We start from the raw sequence: 15415 nt of genomic DNA, 5'->3' as shown, positions 1-15415 counted from the left end.
TGCAGCCGCCTTAGAGGGAACTATCCGCGGACCACCTGAATGGAGCTCATGGACCCCTGGTGGTCCATGGACCACAGTTTGAGAACCTCTGAAATACAGGAGTCAAGTTTGGTTCAATGGCTCTCAGCACCCCCATTATACACCAGGTCAGGGCTGCTGGAAAAATTTGTATCTGCTCCTCTCTCCAGTGAGGGACCCCAGTTCCTGCCCTCCTCCTTGGCTCTGGAGGCAGTGTGGACACGGGCCAGCCGGGTCTGAGCCCTGGGACTCCTGCCGGCCTTGGGTATCCATCCAGGACTCCCAGGGATGTGCGGGGAAGGGAGGGACACAAGGTGATGCGGGATCTGGGGCCACGCGGAGGTGGGATGCACCCGTGTACGTGCCTGCTGTTCCAGGCGGAGGAGAGAGAGACTGGGAAGGGAAGGAAAAATCCCCGAAGAGCAGCAGGGAGCGAGCCGCCCGGGTGGAGCGGGCCGGGGACAGCGGCTCTGGGCTAGGCTCCCGCAGCTGGTCTGTGGCTCTCTCCAGAAGCGATGGTGGCGGCAGAGGATGCTCTTGGCACGTGGGGGAGCAAAGCAGGTCGTCGGACTGGAAGGGACCACAAAGGGCAGCTGATCCCTCTATCGCCCCCCCCCCCCCCCAGCTGTTCGCAGGTCAGGCGCCCCTTCCCCCGGAATGCCCGTGCAGACCAGGCACACGGTGGAGAGGGTATTTTCCCCTCTTCCCACGCTGCACCAGGGCAAAAATGTCTTCCTTGGTCTCCTTGGCAAAGCTGGGCGCTGGGTGAGCATGTGGGTGGGTGACTGGTCAAGCTGCGTGTGCCGGGAGCAGCCCTATCGCTCTGTATCAGCATCTGCAGTGATGAGTAAAACCTCTTCCGAGCAGGAGCCAGGTAACAGGGATGCTCTTTCCTATTATGTGTCAAGACTGTAGCTGCGGTGACCGCGTGGCCTAATGGATAAGGCGTCTGACTTCGGATCAGAAGATTGAGGGTTCGAGTCCCTTCGTGGTCGAGTGGCTTTTTTTCCTCTCAGAGATATGTCCTTCCCTTGCAGAACCAGTCTTTGCCCATGCAAAATTGGCCGCCCAAGGAGCTTTAATACACCCAACTGATCTCAGAGGCGCCACTAGAAAGCCGTGCCAAGTTAATTGACATAAACTGAAGGCTAATCCCAGTGAAGTTGTATACAGGGTCCTAGCTTGAAATACAGAGCCCAAGAGAACAAATAACACACTATCTTCCTCTGTAACCCACAGATCAGGACTTGCTGATTTCTTCCTTTTCCCCTCTGAAGTTGTTAAAGAAGGATGGACAAGCATTAGTTAGCACACACGATGGCAAAAAAGGAGACATCAGCTTTAGTTATAATGAAGGAAGATGGTGGGGTGGAGAGAGGACCCCCACTGAGGCAGGGGACTGCAAATAGGGGAAACCTGAGAAGTTTGGGACTGTTGCCAATGAAAACTACATGACTTCTAGTTCTATGCATGTGTTCATCATTAAAGATAAAGGGCTGGCAGTGCATTTGGGTAGACCCACTCTAGCCCAAAATCTCTACCTTGGGAAAGTCCCATGTGGGGTAGCCAGCTGTCCTGTTTAATTTCTTTGTCACAGTGCCTCAGTGTGTAATGCCTTCATCCCTAAGGAGTATTAATGATCATAGAAAAATATGAAACACACTCTGTTGTGCACTTTTATGAGTCCTCAATAGAGAGCTGAACTTTCACTGTAGCCTGACTACACCAACATGATCCCACTTCAAAAAACCATTTGGAGATCAAATGAGGACCTGGCCAATCTCTGTCAGCCCCAGATGTCCGTGAAAACAGCAAGTAAAAAATAAATGTACCTGTTGGGTCAGGGAAGGCAAAGTATGTATCAACACTGAGGTGTGTTTCAATGCTGTTTAAAAAAACAAACCACCTGTGCCCTCTGATTTTAGGGATATTTCCATTTATCAGTCCCAGACTCTGATTTCCTAATGGACACACAGATTCTACGTCCCACTTAATAGAATAAAGCACTAAAGATCATGTGAGTCTTGATGCTCCCACAGCACAATTGCTGCCCTCTGAGTGATATTATCTTATGGACTAAGTGTTGGGCTTTCAGACCTGGTGTTGGATGAGGGATAGTGGGTCAAGAAAGGACTATGTAAACTGGAAACTGGCTTGTGTGTCTTGTCTGTAAAAATCCTTGGACTATGTAAATAGCGGGGTGAAGCAGAGTGTTGTGAGGGAATTGTTAACTTCAGGTCCCCTCCCCATAACCCCCAACAAGACACTTTAAGACGTAAAAACGAAAGGCCACAAAAACAAACCTGTAAAATAAAAACTAGATGAAGCCAGTGGGGCTGACAATGAAGAATAGATGACAGAAGTAGACAGGAAAAAGTAATTTTTAGCAGGAGGCCAGAAACTAGGACTGGATGGCAGGGGGATCACTCAATAACTGCCCTGTTCTGTTCATTCCCTCAGAAGCATCTGGCACTGGCCACTGACGGAAGACAGGATACTGGGCTAAATAGCCCATTGGTCTGATCCAGTATGGCCATTCTCGTGTTCTTGGGATAAGCAAAAATGTATTAAGTTGTCACGATTTATGCATGAGAATGTTTTAATTGGGGGGTTTAGAGTACATAGGTGCACAGATGAGGTAACTAGGTAAACTGAGTTGTGCAAAATTATGGGACAAGGGATTAAAATATGGGTCATGGACAATATGAGAGTAGAGAAGACCAGAGATTTGAAGAGTTGCCCTGTCCCCAAGAGACTTAACTTGTTCAATGATCTTTCTTGCCTGACCTGCTTTTGCACGTATTCATAGGTGACAGCAGTATGGTCTTAAGCCGTACAAAATAAAGGCTAAAATAAACTGTTTAAGCCTAAATTGAAATGGATCTTGTTTTTCACCCTACAGCCCCAATCTTTAGGGTAGGTTTGGAAGGACTGGATCTACTGAGGCCCCAAAAGTCTGTGTGCAAGTTCTGAGCTGAGACTGTCATGGACTTATGTCCATAGAAGAGACCTCTCTTTGTGGGGTGTGAAAGGACTGCTCCCACGCAACACCTTTCCCAAAGCATCCCACATTTCAGTTGGTGTGACACTATATCCCATATTCTTCATAGTAATATTATGATATGAGTATGTAGGGACTGTAGAATTTTATAGGGACAGTCCCGATTTTTGGGTCTTTTTCTTATATAGGCTCCTGTTACCCACCACCCCCGTCCCGATTTTTCATATTTGCTGTATGGTCGCCCTATGAGTATGGCATAATCATGATGTATTTCATGCAAGATAAGGTATGTGAGATATCATTGAAAAAGTTATGATTTACTGAATATGTTGATCTTATTTGTATGCTTGGATCATTTTTGTATCTGAAGTTAGGAATATTGACTGTGTATCTGTATTTCATGTAGTTATTCTTGGGCAACATCCACTAAGCAAAAAGCTCTCAGTCTAAATGACTGGCTGGCAAGGGCCCATGCAAGTTGGATGGCCCATCAGGGGAACACTTGGCTATGAATGGACCGTGGAAGACACCCATCTACATCTAATGGGCTTTCCTGTAAACATTCTAACTAAAGTATGGGTAATAGCCTCTGCTATGACTGAATGAAGCAGCCATGGGCATGTGACTTGCCCATGTGACTCTACAGGAACATGTGACCAGGTCACCTGGTGCTGGACTCCATCTTGGAATGTCAGTGCTTTTCCACAGGCTGGTGTGGGACCCAAGCTTGGAGACAAAGGGTTCCCACCCTATGCAAAAGCTATTTAAGGCAGGGGAGTCACATAATCATGGTTCTTCACTGACTCCCCACCCAGGGGAGGCTCTATGTTTTTTGCCACCCGAAGCACGGCAGTCAGGCAGCCTTTGGCAGCACACCCGCAGGCGGTTCGCTGATCACGCGGATTCAGCGGCGTTTCTGATCTGCCGGTCCTGCACCTTCGGCATACCCGCTGCCAAATTGCCGCCGAAGCTGCCGGACCAGCGGACCTCCCACAGGCATGCCGCCGAAGGCGACCTGACTACCGCCCTCACGGCGACCGGCACACCGCCCCCCCGTGGCTTGCCGCCCCAGGCACGCACTTGCTGCGTTGGAGACTACTTGCATCATCATTTAGGATGAGAATTTGCTACTCGTGTCCAATCTCTTTAGTATAGTAAGCTTAGTTTGCATATTTTGTTTCTTTGCTAGGTAATCTGCTTTGATCTGTTAGCTTTTAAGTGATTATAAGGGATAGCAATCTTTTATAGTTAATAAACTTATTTTTGCTTTGTCTAAAACCAGTGTGTGGGTGTCATAACTTGGGCCAGAAAGCTGTTGCATAGCCTTCTCCACGTTGAGGGAGGTGGCAAATTGCATAAGCATACGCTGTACAGATCTCTGTGCAGTGCAAGATGATATAATTTGGGGTTTACACTCCAGAGGGGGGTGCATGCCTTAGGAACTGGGAGGTGCCTTAGCTGTGCCATCCCAGGCAGGGGCTGGTTAAGGAACCTATGTGTATGTAACTGCAGCTGGGTGTGTCCCTACTTGTATGTGTGCTGGAGCCTCGGAGAGGGCTTGGCAGGCTAGTCACAGCAGTATAGTGTATAGGGAGCCCAGGTTGGTGGGTCAGGGGGGGCTCAGTGGTCCCGCAGTTCCAGGTGGCACCCCAGGGGAACCTGTCACAGTTGGCTCTATAGAGATCATTAAAACTGATGATGTTGAGGAACTTCCTGTTTTGTTTTAATTGTTTTCAACGTAAAGCAGAGGTGCCCATCTCTTGTTTATTTCTTCTCCATTTAACTTCAGTCACAACTGGATAGAAATTTCCCTCCTAACCAAAGTTGACCTGCTGGCACAATTACAGAGGGGAGGCTGGGTACTGGATTGCAACTGGATTTTGCTTGCTGAACTTGTGTTAGCCAAACAGATTGTAGATACAATTTGTCGAGGTGCTTCCTCCCATTCTTCATGCTTCTGAGTCTCTTCTACGCAGGAGAGTTTATGGTACTGCTGGGATTTTCCTCCTCCCCACCCATGCTGACTTTAAAATGGTCACAGATGTATGGGTGAAAGCATAACTCAACAGATTAAAAAAAATCTCACATGGAAGGAGCTTTCATTTAGAAGCTTGCTTTGTTACTTCTCTCATTGTTTTTGTGACATTGGCGGACCAGATGTCAGCTCATGCCAAGGCCCCTAACCCTCACTGAACACTGGCACGTGCTTAGCTGGAAACCAGTCCGGCTAACCTGTGTGTTAGTATTGGTAAAATAGATATTAGTGTTATAAGAATATGTTTAGTGTTTGAAGTTCTTGTAGGGTGCTGCACATGTTAATCTTACTTAACATCAGTTCCCCATGTTATAAGGTTATATTAAGTGTCTGCATTGTAAACCTCTGGAACTATTTAATGCTTCTTCCCTGTTTCAGTTACTGGCTTTTTTTCAGAAGGTGTTAGGTCCTACACACAAGAAGGCCTGTTGAAACCAAATGTTCCATTGTGAAACATCAAAAGACAGACTTTGTGCTGGTGGAGAAGCAATTAACACCTATGACCAGGAGATGTGCACAAGGTCTCCTCCCATCAGTTTGAATAAAAATCCCTGGAAAGAAGGAACTGTATCCATATGCTGCTTGGACTTCCCGGAGAGGGCAGGACTTCAAACAAAGCATAAGCAAGAGATCCCTGGCTGTTTAGCTTGGGCGAACACAGGAATTGAAATGTGACAACTTTTGGAGAGGTATGTTCTGTGGCTCTGCCGTGGCCCCAGGAATGAAGGAGCTCTGGGCCTCTGCAGATTTATTGGGGGGACAAGGCCTGCTCCTGCTTGCCCCCTCCCCCGTGGACACCCCTGGCTAAAGGATCTATAGAGCTTGCATATTACAGCAGTTTTCTGTCACCTTTTTGAACCCAAGACTAGCTAATTTGTGTGTGCATGTGTATGTTTACCTGCTTTAACCTTGTAAATAACTCATTTCTTTTTCCTAGTTAATACATCTTTAGTTAGTCTATGATAGGATTGGCTACAAGTGTTCTCTTGGGTGAGAGATCTAGGGTGCACTTTGTGACAGGTTCCCCCTGGGTTCCTGCCTGGAACTGGGGTATCACTGAGCCCCCCACACTCCAACCTACCAGCCTGAGTTTCCACTCACACAGTACTGCTGCCAAGCCCCCTTCCAGACTCCAGCACACACACAGGTAGGGACACACCCAGCTGTAGTTACATACACACAGGTTCTTTAACCAGCCCCTGCATAGGAAGGTACAGCTAAGGCACTACCCTGCTCCTAAGGCACGCACCCTCCTCTGGAGTGGAAACCCAAAATTATACCATCTTGCACGGCACAGAGAACTGTACAGCGTAAGCTCCTGAAATTCACCCTCTCCCTCAATGTGGAGAGAGAAATGCCACAGCTTTCTGCCCCAAGCTATGACTCCCACACACCAGTTTTAGATAAAGCAAAAATAAGTTTATTAACTACACAAGATAAATGTTAAGTGATAACATAACATATGGCTGTTCTCAGTGGTGGCAGATGACAGAATAAGGAGCAATGGTCTCAAGTTGCAGTGGGGGAGGTCCAGGTTGGATATTAGGAAAAACTATTTCACTAGGAGGGTGGTGAAACACTGGAATGCGTTACCTAGGGAGGTGGTGGAGTCTCCTTCCTTGGAGGTTTTTAAGGCCTGGCTTGACAAAGCCCTGGCTGGGATGATTTAGTTGGGAATTGGTCCTGCTTTGAGCAGGGGGTTGGACTAGATGACCTCCTGAGGTCCCTTCCAACCTTGATATTCTATGATTCTATGATAAGGAATAGCAATCAGATCAAAGCAGATTACCTAGCAAATAAACAAAACACGCAAACTAAGCTTACTATACTACATAGGTCAGATATGAATGGCAAATTCTCACGCTAAATGACGATGATGCAAGCAGTCTGCAGATTCTTAAGGCGCAAGCTGTGCTGGCTTGCAGCTTAGAAACCCCAGATGTTTCATTCACAGGCTAAAAATCCCTCTAGCCTGGGTCCACTACTTCCCCCCAATTCAGGCCTTGTTCCTCAGGTTTTGCCAAGAGTCTCTTTGGGTGGGAAATCAGTGAAGAACCACAATGATGTCACTCTCCAGCCTTAAATAGTTTTTGCATAGGGCGGGAACCCTTTGTCTCCAAGCTTGGTTCCCATGCTAGCCAGTGGGGGAAAAAAATGGTATTCTAAGCTGGAGTCCAGTACCAGGTGACCTGGTCACATGTTCCTGTAGAGTCACACGGGCAAGTCACATGCCCATGGCTGCTTCGCTTAGTCATAGCACAGGCCATTATCCATACTTTAATTAGAATGTTTACAGGAAAGCCCATTAGATGTAGATGGGCGTTTTCCACAGTCCATTGTGAGCTAAATGTTCCCCTGATGGGCCATCCAACTTGAATGGGCCCTTCCCAGTTTGTCATTTAGACCAGTGGTTTTCAAACTCCGGGTCGCAACCCAGTACTAGGGTTACCATATGTCCGTTTTTTCCCGGACATGTCCGGCATTTCGGCAATCAAACCCCCGTCTGGGGGGAATTGGCAAAAAGCCAAACATGTCCGGGAAAAATACCGGCCGGGCACTTCCTCTCCCACGGCTGCTCTGCTCCTCCCCTGACTCAGACTTCGGCTCTGTTTAAGAGCCAAGCTGCCCGAGCCAGCGCTACCAGCTTCAGGCAGCCCCCCTGCCTCCGGACCCCAGCCGCCGTCCGGGCACTTCCCCTCCCGGGCTCCAGCAGCTCTGCTCCGGCGGCGCAGGGTCCGGAGGCATGGGGGCTGCCCGAAGCCAGAGTGCTTGGGCAGCTCAGCTCTTAAACAGAGCCGAAGAGTCAGGGGAGGAGCAGAGCAGCTGGAGCCCGGGAGGGGAAGTGCCCAGCTGGGGGCGCAGGGTCCGGAGACATGGGGGCTGCCCGAAGTCCGAGCGCTACCGGCTTCATGGTTTGCCGGGCAGTCTCCAGACCCTGCGCCCCCGGCTGGGCGCTTCCCCTCCCGGGCTCCAGCTGCGCTGGGGAAGCGCCAGCCGGGGGCGCAGGGTCTGGAGGGTGCCCGGCAAACCGTGAAGCCGGTAGCGCTCGGGCAGCCCTTTTCACGTGGCTGGGAGGGAAGAGGGGGAGTTAGAGCGGGGACTTTGGGGAAGGGGCGGGGAAGGGGCGGAGTTGGGGCAGGGCCGGGGGTGGGAAAGGGGCGGGGCCAGGGCCCGTGGAATGTCCTCTTTTTTTATTTTTTAAATATGGTAACCCTACCCAGTACTGAGTCGCAGAATGTAAGGCACTGGGTCGTGGCAGTGCCACCCGGGGTGGGGGGAAGTGGGGCAATTTGCTCCAGGCCCTGGGCCCCACAGGGGCTCCCACAAGAATATAATATTCTATAGTATTGCAACTTTTTTTTAGGGAAAGGGCCCCCGAAATTGCTTTGCCCCAGGCCCCCTGAATCCTCTGGGCAGCCCTGGGTCGGGGTGGCTCTGGTCAGCACTACTGATTGGGCTGTTAAAAGTCCTGTTGGTGGTGCTGCCCGGCTAAGGCAGGCTGGTCCCTACCTGTTCTGAAACCATGCTGTGCCCTGGAAGTGGCCGGCTCCTAGGCAGGAGGGCCATAGGACTCCATGCACTGCCCTTGCCCAGAGTACCGACTATGCACTCCCATTGGCCGGAACCGGCCAATGGGAGCTGGGGTGGGGGCGGTGCCTGCAGGCAAAAGTGTTGCAGAGGCTTTTGCACGCCTCCAACTAGGAGCTGGACCTGCTGCTGGCTGCTTCCGGGCCGCCGTGCGTTCCACGGTGCCATGAGAGGCAGGAAGCCTGCCTTAGCACCCCGGCTGCGCCGCTGACTAGGAGCTGGCCGAGGTAAGCCCACACCCCAATTCCCAGCCATGAGCCGTCCCCAAACCTGGAGCCCCTTCACCCAAAACCCCTCATCCTTCTCCCCAGCCCAGAGCCTGCACTCCCAGCCCAGAGCCCTGACTCCCTCTTGCACCCCAATGCCCTGCCTTAGCCCAGAGCTCCCTCCCACACCCTGAACCCCTCATTCCTGGCCTCACCCTGCAGCCCTCACCCCCGCACTCCATATCTCTGCCCCAGCTCTGAGCCCCTCCAATCTTCTCATCCCCAGCATCATTGCATCATGGGCATCAACAATTTTCTTTAACTGGGTTTCCAGAAAAAAAGTTTGAAAACCACTGATTTAGCCTGAGAGCCTTTTGCCTAGTGGGCATTGCCCAGGAATAACTACATGAAATACAGATACAGTCAATATTCCCAACTTCAGATACAAAAATGACACATGCATACAAATAGGTTAATCATATTCAGTAAATCATAACTTTTCCAAAGACACCTTACATGCCGTATCTTGCATAAAATACATTATGATTATGTCATAATCATATCATAATAATATCTCGGTGAAGGATACTGGGTGCAATGTCACAATGATAGGATTGGCTACAAGTGTTCTCTTAGGTGAGAGATCTAGGGTGCACTTGACCTGGGGTGAGTGACTGGTTCTTTGGGACTGGGAGTAACCTGACTACGGTTGGGTGTGGGGTGTTGTGTGTGTAAGGGACCATCTATCACAAGGGTTCTCAAACTTCATTGCACCACAACCCACTCCTGACTACAAAGAAATATTACATGACCCCAATAGGGGGGACTGAAACCTGAGCCTGCCCTAGCTCCGCTGCCCCGGGCAGGAGGGCCAAAGCCCGAGCCCCATGGCCCCTGGGAGGGGAGCAAAGCTGAAGTATTTTATCAACTACAATTGGTTAATACCATAGTAAAAACATCCCTGATTGGTTAATAATTAAATCACAGTGTTTTAATATCATGTGTTGCACAAAGCCACTTGCAGCTCAAGAACCACCGGCTGAGAAGCAGTGTGTTAATGTCTTCCAGCTTTACAACACCTCCATTTTATCTCTGCCCTTCTTCGCAATAGAATTGACCATGTTGACGCCATGAATGACTTATCTCCCAGACAGAAAGAAGAAGAATGGGAGGGGGGAGGGAGAAGAGGGGGTCATGGGGAGTTGGGAATGGGGGCACACACGCAGTCCCTAACAAAGGGGAAGGGAGAACGGTGGACCTTGGTATGAGGAGAGGGGGTACACAGAACCACCTAGCATGGAGGAAAGGTGGTGCAATGTGGCATGCAAACCCCACCTGAGGCAGGAAAGAGTTAATGGGGTACTGGAGATGCAATCAACCTGCTCTGCAACACCAGGGAGGTATTAAAGAGGAGAGGCAAGCACAGCTCTGTTGCTAAGTGGCAGGCTGGGTGAGCGGGTGTAGGGTGGGTGCTCATGGTGGCTGGGCCTAGCGAGACTATTGGTGGTCAGGTAGCCTGGAGGAAAGGGAAGAGTTGGTTTCTTTATGCTTGTGGTCTGGTGGGTGGGTATCCTGGAAGGGGTAGGGCTGTCAGAGACCCAGCTGGAGCGTGGAGCAGCAGAGGACCCACAAAGTTGGAGTGGCTGCTGTGCTGTTTGATGCTGTGAGGGGGGGCTCTAGTAAGGCTGTGCTAATCCAGGTGGGAATGGGGGTTGGGGGGGCAGACAGAGCACCTGGCATGGGGGGAGAATGGGGGACATGGGAGTGGATGGAGAGGGGAGATGGAGGATTCTGGTGAGGTGATGAGAAGGAGGTGCACACAGAGCCCCTCTCAGGGGGACCCTAGGAGAGGGGAGTAATAGGGCATACATAGCTATGGGGGGCAGGGTCACAAACAACCTCCGGTGGTGGTAGAAGACTGAAGGATCCTGATATGGGGGAGGGGAGTACACACACAATCCCTGCAAGGAGGGAATTGTGGGGCTTACAGGAAGTCCCTGAAATGGAAGGCGATGGGAGGGTGGTACACAGGGTTTGTGGGGGGGAATGGAGGGATACATCAGGGACTCTGTGTGTGCAATGATCTCTGCCTACAGAAGCTATAAAGTGTGTGACCACTGACCCTTCCCCCAATAATGTTAAGTTGTGTGTGTCTCTCCGTCGTGCTCAGCCTTTACATGAAAAAAATGTTTGCTTTAAAAGTGAGAAGGGATGTAACCTTCAAAAATCACGTGCAGTGCCTCAAGAGAGTTACAAGTAAAGTCCTCATGGCTGGATCTCCAGTCTCCCTGAATGAGGTGGCTAGTGATTTAATTCTGTGGAAAGACTCTATTACTTAATATGAAAGAAATGCCAATAAAATGGAACATATGAAATAAATAGAGGATAGCTTATCCCTGTAGGACAGATGAGATCACTCACTGACTACATCTACTACATCTTGGTCTGTAGTAAATAAAAAGTATTCTTAGTTTTTCAAAGTGTTTTATTTATTGATCCTGGAAACAATAAATAGGTTAAAAGATGCCTTAAATATATTTCAATTAAAATGTGCTCTAACTAAAATGATAATATATAGAGGTTTAAAACACTTTTTTTTTTTACAATTATGAAAGCAACACTTCACCCTAGAGATGAGACTTGAACCCCTCACCCTTAGGTTAGGAAGCTATTGCCTGTATTAGGCCACTAGAACTGGGCAAAAAGGAGTCCGCCTTATGTGTCACTTGATTCCTCGTATTGCTCTGAAGTATAGTTGCATGAAGATTTTTGTTCCTTCAAGTCCCTTTTCTGCCTCTTGTTGACACTAAACCCTATTAGTCTCCTTCTACTGCAAGCAGCTTTTTATCTTCTGCGTTTTCCAAATGCATCTGCAAGAGTCTTCACTCCATTCGTTTTAGTACCAAGCAACTCGTTTCATACCAGAGTGCCAGTGACTCAGGAGCTAGACAGCATATCTCTTTCCCACACCTAGCTCACAAGAACAATATCAGCGCTTTTCTTATTTGGACACTTTCACTATAGAAAGTGAATCACCTGGAGAGTAACAAGCTCATTTCTTTGTGAGTGTTTAACTCTGGGTGGACATTTGGACACAAGCCCTTTGGATTATACACAGCCCGGCTGGGCATGATCACTTGTGTGCCTAGGTGTGTAGCACATCTGTGTACGCATTCTCTGTCCTGAAGCTTTATTTTTCATCACGCCTACATGTGGTGGCAAAATCTTCAAAGGACAAATTGTGGGTAGTTTTCACATTACTTCCTTGTACATGCGTTTGTAGCAAGGCAATGCCTATCACCTCTTGTTTTTCCCCCTTATCTTCCTCCCCACCTTTCTATAGAGATGCCAGGCTGACACCATGCACTTGTCCCAAATGCATAGGGTTAAATTAGAGCTATAATAATAGGACCCATTTCTCATGCATAGGGATCAATTCTGAATGGATAGAGGAGGGCAGGATGGTTATGTCTGTGGTGTGGTCTGGGAGCTAAGCTCTGCTTTCCCTACTCTTGTGGGGAAGCTGCTTTCTCAACCTGGCATTGAGGGGCCCAAGTGTGTGCAACTACTTCCTGGCAAATCACTCTTCAAAACATTCTCCACGGCCTTTCCTCTAGACAGTCTCTTTAACATACTCCTCCTTATTTTCCCATTGAACACTTTGATCGTTTTATGCTGGTTGGAAATTACCTCCGTTAAAAGAAAATCGACCACGAAGGGACTCGAACCCTCAATCTTCTGATCCGAAGTCAGACGCCTTATCCATTAGGCCACGCGGTCACATTAGGTAATAGGAGAGCAGTGGTGAAGACAACATGTATCATAGCCAGCAGTTAGTTGTCGCCTTTATTAAGGCGCATTGGAGGTAAGAGCAGAGGAGTTTCACGTTATAAGAATAATGCAATGCTAGTTAGAGTTACTCCTGTGCTGCGAGGGAAGCTCACAATACCTTTTGCATCTCTTCCGCATTTGTACTGGGTGTGGGAAAATTCTCATCCGAGCCTTTAAAAAATGTATTGGCCATAATAATAATTAATTAAACCCCAACCCTGTTTTTAAGTTTTATTTCTTGTTCTAGGCAAACCCTCGTTTTCTTTCAAATATTATTTCAGTTCATGTAGCTTTCTAATCAAAATATCGATGTACATCCTCACGTAGGCTGCTCACGGCTGTTGTCGGAACTGAAGGACTAATGTTCCTGGTGTAACTGTAAAAGCGATTGTCCAGGGTGGTGACAGTCACCTGACTTCTTCTGAGTCCAAGATCGCTCTAAGAAACTGGTGCATAAAAATGTTATCATTGCCCCTGATGAGGTGCGACAACATTTTCTTTAAAGGATGGGGGGAAAATGAAACGGGAGTTTGTCGAAAGTTACGTTGTTACATGGGCCTACAACTGGCTGGTGCTTTCAACAAAACTGCCTTGTTGCTTCTTGTCCTGGAGCTTTGCTGGGACACAAGGTAAGTAGGGGAACGGCACACCTGAGCGCTAAGCTGCTAGCTAACGCGGGATTCGAACCCGTGAGACTGACGCGTCTACACTAGGAAGCTTTTTCCTCGAGGCCACGGGCTCACAGCGGTAGCGCAGGCAGCCCTGTGGTAACTAGTATGTTACGCAAAGAGCTGTAGCTTTGCTTGTACTTGTGTGTGGCTGGGGGGGGGGAAGGGCAGCCCCGTGCCCGCCCCTCCCCGTGCACTCAGGGCCCAGCAGCCGGCTCTTTACCGACCTGTCCCTGGGTTTGCAAGGGGACATCACGCTAGTTTTTGCAGGAGTTTGAGGTGATAGTGACATCGGCCCTCAGCGGCTCGTTCCACCTCACCCCACATCCGCTGCCTGCGTTGGGGCGGACACGGCGGAGGGTCCCTGCAAGGGACCGGGGGGGGGGGGATCACAAGCATTTAGGGCAATTTCACTAAGCAGTGTGAGGGAGGACAGTCCGCAATGTTGGCGATTACACACACACACACGGGGAGAGCGAGATGAGATTAGGCTGGAGGCAGTTGTAGGGGTTTTTGGAGGACAAATCCAATTTCTTGGCAGTAGAATATAAAGGAGAAATAAAATTCGGCCACCACAGAGTTAAGGAAGAATGTGAGACGCTTGCTCTCATAGAGCCCCAGTGGCCTAATGGATAAGGCACTGGCCTCCTAAGCCAGGGATTGTGGGTTCGAGTCCCATCTGGGGTGGAAACAATTTTTTCCTCCCCTTCTTAAAAGTAAGCCGTATCTCCATCTCTAGGTGGTGTCTAAACTCCATTACTGGCTACAAATTTAAATGGCACAGCATTGTCCTCTTTGGTGCTCTCCAGTTTCTCAACAGATAAAAGGTAAACCAATAAGGGACTAGTATCAGAGGGGTAGCCGTGTTAGTCTGAATCTGTAAAAAGCAACAGAGGGTCCTGTGGCACCTTTGAGACTAACAGAAGTATTGGGAGCATAAGCTTTCATGGGTAAGAACCTCACTTCTTCAGATGCAAGATGCAATAAGGGACTGTGGATCTGTGTAATCAGTTCCTGGCTGACTGATTGCCCTTTTCCAGCACAACATAGTGTGATGCCAATCACTGTGTTTATGTATTACAAACACATCATTAAAGCCCTCTAGGTTTTTGGGTTTTTTTTGCTAATCCCGTCTGGTGTGAATTTTTGCTCTTGCTAGGAAAATAGCTCTATTCAGCAGCAATCTTCCATCTTAAAATATTTTTCATGCAGGTGAGTTTTAGTTTAACCTGAGCTCTCATTTTTCTCTGCAGTGGGGGGTGAAAGAAGGAACCAGATCCTCCCTTCATTGAGGGGGTCAGGGGAAAAGGAACCCTGCCATGCTTCATGGAGGCAGGGAAGATTCATGGAGTGGGGTGCACGGAGGCTGGCTGTGCCTTGAAGGTGTTCAGGGATTTGGGTGTCCTAGACAGGAGCATGCACGCTGTTGAGGTCTCACGGGGACCATGGTTGCTACAGGAAAGCCTGGGAGTTGCACGGCAAGGGGGAACTGTCTCTCTGGGAGGCCCCAGCTGCCTTCCCTGCATGATCCTGCTGTCTCCAGATTGTGCGGCTTCCATCTGTTGCATCCCTGATGCTTTGGCGCTGGGCACAGGACAAAGGACCCTGAGCCCTCAAGGCAACAATCGCTTCAAAGGGACTAGAAGCAGGGAATGCCCTTTTGAAGAGGATGGCCCAACTGCCTCTGGAGAATAGCAGTTTGGGCCTGGCTAGTGACCATGGTAGTCTCAGTGCTATTCCACCAATGCCCCTCACTGTAACATTCTGGTAGATCGGCTGTCTATTTAGCTGGTCCCTACCGCTTCACTGGGAGCAGAACATGTGTCTAAAGCAGTGGTTCTCAAACTTTTGTTCTGGGGACCCCTTTCACACAGCAAGCCTCTGAGTGCAACCCTCCTTATAAATTAAAAACACTTTTAAATATATTTAACACCATTATAAATGCTGGAGGCAAAGCGGGGTTTTGGGTGGAGGCTGACAGCTTGTAACCTGCCCCCCCCCCCAATAACTTTGCCGCCCCCTGAGGGGTCACGACCCCCAGTTTGAGAACTCCTGGTCTAAAGCTATA

General features: G+C 49.2%; 3 non-coding genes across 3 annotated transcripts; 2 read left to right on the top strand and 1 right to left on the bottom strand.

The window, feature by feature from the left end:
* The first annotated feature begins 940 nt into the window (after positions 1 to 940).
* TRNAR-UCG (transfer RNA arginine (anticodon UCG)) lies at positions 941 to 1013 on the top strand. The gene has a single exon. It is a non-coding gene; the product is annotated as a tRNA-Arg (tRNA).
* Positions 1014 to 12555: 11542 nt separating this feature from the next.
* TRNAR-UCG (transfer RNA arginine (anticodon UCG)) lies at positions 12556 to 12628 on the bottom strand. Its single transcript has one exon. It is a non-coding gene; the product is annotated as a tRNA-Arg (tRNA).
* Positions 12629 to 13961: 1333 nt separating this feature from the next.
* Positions 13962 to 14034, top strand: TRNAR-CCU (transfer RNA arginine (anticodon CCU)). The gene has a single exon. It is a non-coding gene; the product is annotated as a tRNA-Arg (tRNA).
* The last annotated feature ends 1381 nt before the right edge of the window (positions 14035 to 15415 follow it).

This window comes from Malaclemys terrapin, chromosome 13 (genome assembly GCF_027887155.1).
Source record: "Malaclemys terrapin pileata isolate rMalTer1 chromosome 13, rMalTer1.hap1, whole genome shotgun sequence".
NCBI classification, from domain to species: Eukaryota; Metazoa; Chordata; order Testudines; family Emydidae; genus Malaclemys; species Malaclemys terrapin.
Note: the sequence above shows the minus strand (reverse complement) of the source record. Positions and strands in the feature narration are given on the sequence as shown.